Here is a 7,142-nt window from a genome sequence, read left to right on the forward strand (position 1 = left end):
CTACAACAAAAATTACCTACCACAAACTTGGCAAGCATTATTACAATCCTTTCTAGATCACAACAACTATTGACATGGTTGGGATCAGTTGACACTGCCATATTCTACTCGTGTTCACATTGTTTTCCTTTGTTCTCTGCTGAAACCCCATCACGGTCCCCTGATAGTTCCGACTACACTCCCTCCACTAGTTAAGGATGACAAACTAGTTGTGATTCCTCTAACCGTCCTTGATTACAAATGGGACTCATCTTCCACTCCATTTCGCTGTATCGTATTGGTCTAATGGACATGCCTTGCCCCCAAAGACACCACATGGGAGGGATGACTTTCTCTCTAAGCTGCCTATCACCTTGAGGACAATGTGAGATGGGAATGATAAAAAATTTACACCACCACCCAAAGAACCAATTGGGCCTAGCAACCCAACACATGTGAAGCCCAAAAGAAACATTTCAAGGCCACAGGGATGTGATGACTATATCCACTAAATGAATAAGTTATCTTTTAATAAATTCTATTATTTATATTTACATATATGAGTAGTTATGTTGCCATTGACTGAGTATTATCATTCTATTAAGTGTATCTTACTATATATGATGTACGTTTTGTACCTGAAAAAGAAAACAATTAATAACAAACTCCTTTTCTTCCTTTACTTTCTAGAGGTACAATCCAGACCTCGAATACAAGATCCTAAACCTATCCGGTATCAATTGAGCTGACTTAACGAGGCTGATGAAAAATATTTTCTATACTACTAATAATTTTTAATTTCAATTGCATTAGTTAAACTTACAATTCTTTAATTACTCAAAGATATTATTCATTCCTTATTTTAATAACACAATCAAAAACCGCATAAATATTTGTCTATTTACTTAATACAACAACATTTTTCTCCAATAGCTATATCAACACACACTCCACCTAATATAAATCCATTTTTAATACAATCTTGACCGCAGTTTGGAGAACAATCCTCAAAACAACATACTTTACCTGGAGCCCCTATAAAGCAGGATGCTTTGCGAAGCTCAACTGTTTGAGTCTTCAAACTAGTAACCAGTCCTAAACAAAAATAATATAATCATAATTTTTATTAATAGACATAAAAAAAATTCATACTTAATATTGAAATTTAAGTTTCAAACTATGATTATATTTGCAGACAATATAATCACATTTAATCGAAGAGATAATTACTTTATTGTTGAATATGTAGTATATCTTTCAATTATAATTATAGTAAATTATTTATGAAATATACAACTCAGAGATATTAAAAGAATTTTTTTTTAATAAAAAAAATCAAAATTTCTGCTTACCTGAGACTAAGACCAAAGCAACGCATGAAACTCCTAAAAGATAAGATTGATAGTTGTTAAAAGTCATTTTTATTTAATCTTACCTTATATATTATATTTTGTAATAGTATATAAGAGTAACTCACTTCTATTATATAGACTTGAAAAGTGCATAAGTTTATTATTTAAATTTAATAAAATATTATTTATTTGTAGTTTGTAATAAATACTAATATTTCTCTAGATTTTTTTTTACAAATATTTTCTCTAACATTACTTATAAGAAAAAATTTATCTTTTAAATTTATTGAATATGTAATGTATATCGTCCAAATTTATTAATTATTCAATGTATATAAAAATATTTTGTTATTTAAGACATAAAAGTATAAATATGTAATTATATGTATGAAAATATTTTGAACAAATACTAACTATAAAAGCTGTAATAAATATTTTGAAAAGTTAGCAAACTTATAGTATTATCAAAATTTCAAATAATTAATAATAGTCAAGCTTTTATTTTAAATAACAAATAATAATGTAATAAAAAGAATGAGCTAAATATTTATCAAAGTACAGACAAAGGAAGTGATGTAGGTATAAGAAATGAAAAAAAAGCATATATATATATACATAAAAATAAAATAAAACAGCATAAAGAAACCCTACCAACAATACTATTTATGTATCCATAAATAATGATTCAAACAACTATTCACTACGTCTCATGAAAAGTATCTTTTTTGTATTTTTTCATGTCTTCAAATAAATGTCTCTTTAAAATATTAATACAACATTTATTATTTTTTTCACTAATATAACTCTATTTACTAATTTTCACTGTTTTTCAACTACTTCAATATCTATAATAAATAATGGTATTTAAGTAAATGATACTAATTTTATCATTAAAATCAACACATCTAATTATTTTCTTTAGAATCACACAAAATTCACATAAGACACTTAGTATAAGACGGAGGGGGTATTAAAGTCCACCTTGTTGAAGCCACGATAGATCTCAGATTGAAAAATTGAAAAATTCACTATTAACATAAAGATCCATCAAAATAGGTGATTCATTGGTTTATGACATATTTATATACTTTGAAAGAAGATACAAGTTATCATATCTATTGTTTCTATAAAACTTTATTTTCATTCTAGAGAGGGGAATGCAATTTATACTAATCTAAAGGTGGTAAGGAATCATAACTCCAAGGCTTGTTTTGCACATAGTTAAACTATCTAAAAGTTCTTATATTAACTAAATCATGTTATTTAACTAATAAAAAAAAGTAATCAATAATGGTAACAAGTCTCTATGAAACAATATTTTTACTACTCGATATAAATTGTGCATTTCCAATCTATCACACATCCTAAGTTGCATTTGTATTTGTTTAAGACTCTTTTTGTGATAATATCAACATGTTTCCCTCAACATTATATCTTATTCATTGAATAAGATCATCAATATTTTGATTTCTATTTGTTCTTATCATATTTTATGGAATAATGTTTTTCTTTAATGAACTTGAGGATCCAGAATCCCCTATAACATACCATTGTTCCCCGATGATATTATTAATGCCACCAATTAATGTTGCGAGAGCATAGTAAATTTGACCAATTTAATTGGCCAATATTTAATAAGACATGGTGTAATTTTCTATTGAGATTGCATTGCAGTTGATATCATTTAAATTTGATATGTGTGTATAATTTGATTTATCGCATAATTATAATTTGTTTGTAAGTTGATCATTTCATTTGTTTAGACATGTACCGTGAGACACTCCTATATTTAATCTATTGGGTTTGACCCCATGATAATGTATTTTTAGCCTTTACAATTTGATGTAAGTCAAAATATCAAGTGTAGCTTGAAACAGAAGTTAGAATAAAACATGTTATGGTTAAAATTAAATTGTTGCTTAGAAGTTTAATATTTTCCTCTGCCTCCCTGATTCGAATAAGGAAAATATGTGATTCAAATCACAATACTTATTGACTCAAATCACAAGTTATGTTATTCGAATAAAAGATTTCTTTAAAAAAAATGAACTATAATTCAAAACCATGCTTTGTGTGACTCGAATCATGATTTGACTTAAATCATCTTGTGTTTTACCTCACATTTCTCTACCTTATCTCTAGAACCTATTTAAACCTTTCTTTGTCTCTTTGATAAAAGTTATTTGGTTGGTAGTTTTGTTGAAACATTCAGGGTTAAGAAGTTAGTTAATTGTTGTTCATTTCAATTAGATTGATTAAAACCCATGATATTCATCAAGAACCAAAAACATTCCTTGTCAAGAATCTTGGAAGAAACCATGAGAGTTTCTTCATTGACAAACGCATTATCTTCTTGATGCAACCGTGTGAAACACTTCCTATAACATTGATATTGTGAGAGCCTGTAGTCGTGTTGTGTGAGATACTTTAAATACTAGTTATCATATTCAACTTTATACCTAGAAACCATTATTGCATTGCTCAACTCTAAAGATTGAGTGTGAGTGATAGATCCATGGTACATTAGGGAATTTAACATTTTTATGTGAAATTTTGTTATGTGTATTTGGAGAGCGGATCACTTCTTTGTCGAATAATTGATTAGTGTTTATCATATACGAGAATATTTTCTCAATATACTATGGAGTACTTTAGTGGATCCGAATAAAGGTGCCTTAGAACAAAGTTGAGAGTTTTTCAATCATTCTTAGTTAGAACAATTGAGAAGGATTATTTTGTCTAGCAAGTTTGTTTGAAAAAGATCAATGAAGATATAAGGTATTAGAAGTTGAGTAATTTACATCAACATAAAGAAATTGTAAGACCCCAATTTTGACCCCTAAGATCCCTCATGCCATCTCATAGCTTTGCATTGGCAATGGGATTACACCTTGGTATTCTCCTCACCTATCATTCATTGGGTTTGCATTGGGAGATATCACCAAGAATATATGATTGTATCATACTTTATTTTCTTTGTTTATTAACTAAAATACAAAAATATGTCTAGTATAGCTTTATTTCTTTTATAGGTAGTGTGTGTATCCATTTGTGCCCCATCAAGCCCACAATTAGGATTTGAGAACCTGAATGCAAGAGATCAAGCAAGAAAAGTCCCATATTGGTTCTAAAAATTACATATGGATCCCCATGTTCTTTATTTGTCATTTTGATCAAGAGTTTAAAGCTTGTTTATCAAGGAATCCATAATTCATCTAGGTATCTTATGTGCCTTCCTCAACAAGTTTCTTCAAAAGTTGGTCAAAGATATCAAGGGCTACTTAGTTTTATGAAGTTGATTCAATGAAGTTGACCAGAAAAGTCAACTCGTCAAATCTAGGGTTTCCTAGAGCCCATCTCCTACAATTTTTGTCATATGAAAATGATATCAAGATAAAAGTTATTCTTTATGACACTGTAAACATATTTCATGTTTTCCTCAAGAGTTAATATTTCTTGGAATGTCATTTTTTATGGTGAAAGATTATATGTCATTTTGTTTGTGCCCTAGATAGAAGGTTAACTTCAAAGAGCCATAACTTCCTCATTTTTCATGATATAAAGATGGTTAAAGTTTAATTATTAATTTAAATATGTATTCTAAGACTTTGATTCTTTGATAAAGATCAAATTCTCCTTTAAAAGTCATGTACCATGAGGAAACATTATAGGTCCATTTTGGTCCTCATCATTGAACAAGCAAATTTCTTCAACTTCTAAAATCTATAACTCCATCATCCATACTTCAAATGGTGCAAAACTTGTGGTCAAATTTAAGTTAATTGAAATATATACAACCTTGTAGAAGGAGACAAGTTCATTTGAAGCTCACATCAAAAGTTATTCAAGGTGGGAAAGAGAGGTGATTTGGCTTATAACTTAGAAAATTTTCTAAGTATGTTTGATACCTCCACCTTCAAGGCCAGTTTTCTCCACTTTCAAAGCTTAAAATTGAAAAGGTCGCAATATCAAAGTTGTTCCTTATGATGAAGGCTTTTAAAAAGTCAAAGATCACATCATTTGGATGAGAAATTAGGGAGTTGCATATGAGGTCCTTCCATGGCTTTTTTTTGGCAAGGTTTGAGCTCCAAACAATGCACAACTTTGCATGGCCTTGTGTGATGATTTCAGAAACCTCCTTGCACGAGTTAGAGTGGATTCTAATAATTAATTGGGCATGTAATATCACCCATGCACCCATGCACTAAGAATTGTTCATTTTTCATTCAAAATTGGAAAGGTGCACATATCAATTGCTTGGCCTATAAATCAAACACCATTTTCTCAGAAAGAAAAAGGAGACTGCCCAAGCTCTGCTAGCCATTTCCATAACCTCACACCATTGAATTCTTTAAAGATTTCTTGAGAAATCGAGTTTTTGTTCAACTCAAGTTTCTGAACAAAAACTCTAAAGATTCATTCCATTTTCAACTTCATTGAGTTTCTGCAAGCAAGAAGAAGAGAAAGCACAAAGAATTACATCAAGAAGAAAGCTCAGAAGCAACTCAGAGAAGGTGAATTTCACAAAACTTCATCCCTCCGATTCTCCCTTAATAATCTAGATCTATGCTGAATTTTGTGATGGCTGAAGTCCTACTAATGTAGGCAACATGACTGAGTTGTTATGGGCTTGATTTGAAGCAACTCAGGTTGAATACCTCTGGTTTGATCTTCACTTGTCTAATTATAGAGTGAGAGATGAAACAAACAAAGGTCATATTTGTGATCCTTGCAATTTTTCCTTTGAAATGATGTTAGATCCATCAATTTCTGGGAAAGTTTGTTCTTGACAGTCCGGTGACCCTCACCGGAGAAGACCACCGGAGCTAGGGCTCCGATGGTGGCGAGGCAATACCCTAGCCCTTGGATTTCTCTTCCCTCTTTTAATCTGAGGGAACACAAGGAACGCGCGTTTTGGATCATCAGATCTGCCACCTCAATTAATGAGTGGTGATCTGATGGCTCCTGATTTTCCATTATATTTAATTTTTTCTAAATTGATTTTTAAATATCCATTTGTTTAAACATTCACCATAAATTCGTTATTGATCCAAACATTATGGGACCAACACCAAAAATTCACAAATATTTTCTTCTTCCCATATATGCTGTAAAATTAATTTTTGGATTACTTTTGATATTTTTGGGGAATTTTGTGATTTTTAACTTATTTTAATTAGTTTTTAATTACTTCAGACATTTGAAAAATACCAAAAAAATTATGCAATGGTCCTTTGGCGTTACTTGACCTATGACAAATCCCTTGGTCATTTCTTGGATGTTTTGAAGGGGTTTTAGGTTTTTGATCTTTGATCATTGAAAACTTATTTTTCTTCGTTCTTAAATTTTTTTTAAAAATAGTTTAATTGATTTAATGCTTTAGTAAGCTTTTTTATTGACTTTATGTTCACCTTACTTCTGTTTGGCTTTGGTCTTGGTTGAATTGGACCTTGACTTGGTCAATACCATTGGATTTGCGAGGTTAATGAAGTTTAAGAACTTCATCCCTCAGATGAATGAATGGTATTGATCAAGTGAGGTTCATCCTTTGACTAATTTGAGATCTCCTTCATTTCATCTCTCCATTTTCATCTCATTTCTTCCCCAATCATCTCTTGGCCAATGACTTCTCATGGATCATTAGCTAGTTGATTCATCAATGACCTTGTGTCAGATGAATCAACATAGGATTGATTGGGATAGGCACATCCTCTATTGTTTTGGTGTGTGGTATGCTTTAGGAGAGTGGTCTTGGATACCTGGTCTTCAGCATGCATTAACACCAACATTATTATTGACCGACCTGATATA

At 30.6% G+C, this 7,142-nt stretch overlaps 1 long non-coding RNA gene across 1 annotated transcript; it reads right to left on the reverse strand.

Moving 5' to 3' along the window:
* Nucleotides 1-804: 804 nt before the first annotated feature.
* Nucleotides 805-1,471, reverse strand: LOC127082932 (uncharacterized). The gene is made up of 2 exons (XR_007788265.1): nt 1,332-1,471; nt 805-1,074 (listed from the first exon to the last, which is right to left on the reverse strand). It is a non-coding gene; the product is annotated as an uncharacterized LOC127082932 (long non-coding RNA).
* Nucleotides 1,472-7,142: the final 5,671 nt, after the last annotated feature.

The sequence above is a fragment of the Lathyrus oleraceus genome, chromosome 5 (genome assembly GCF_024323335.1).
Source record: "Lathyrus oleraceus cultivar Zhongwan6 chromosome 5, CAAS_Psat_ZW6_1.0, whole genome shotgun sequence".
NCBI lineage: Eukaryota > Viridiplantae > Streptophyta > Magnoliopsida > Fabales > Fabaceae > Lathyrus > Lathyrus oleraceus.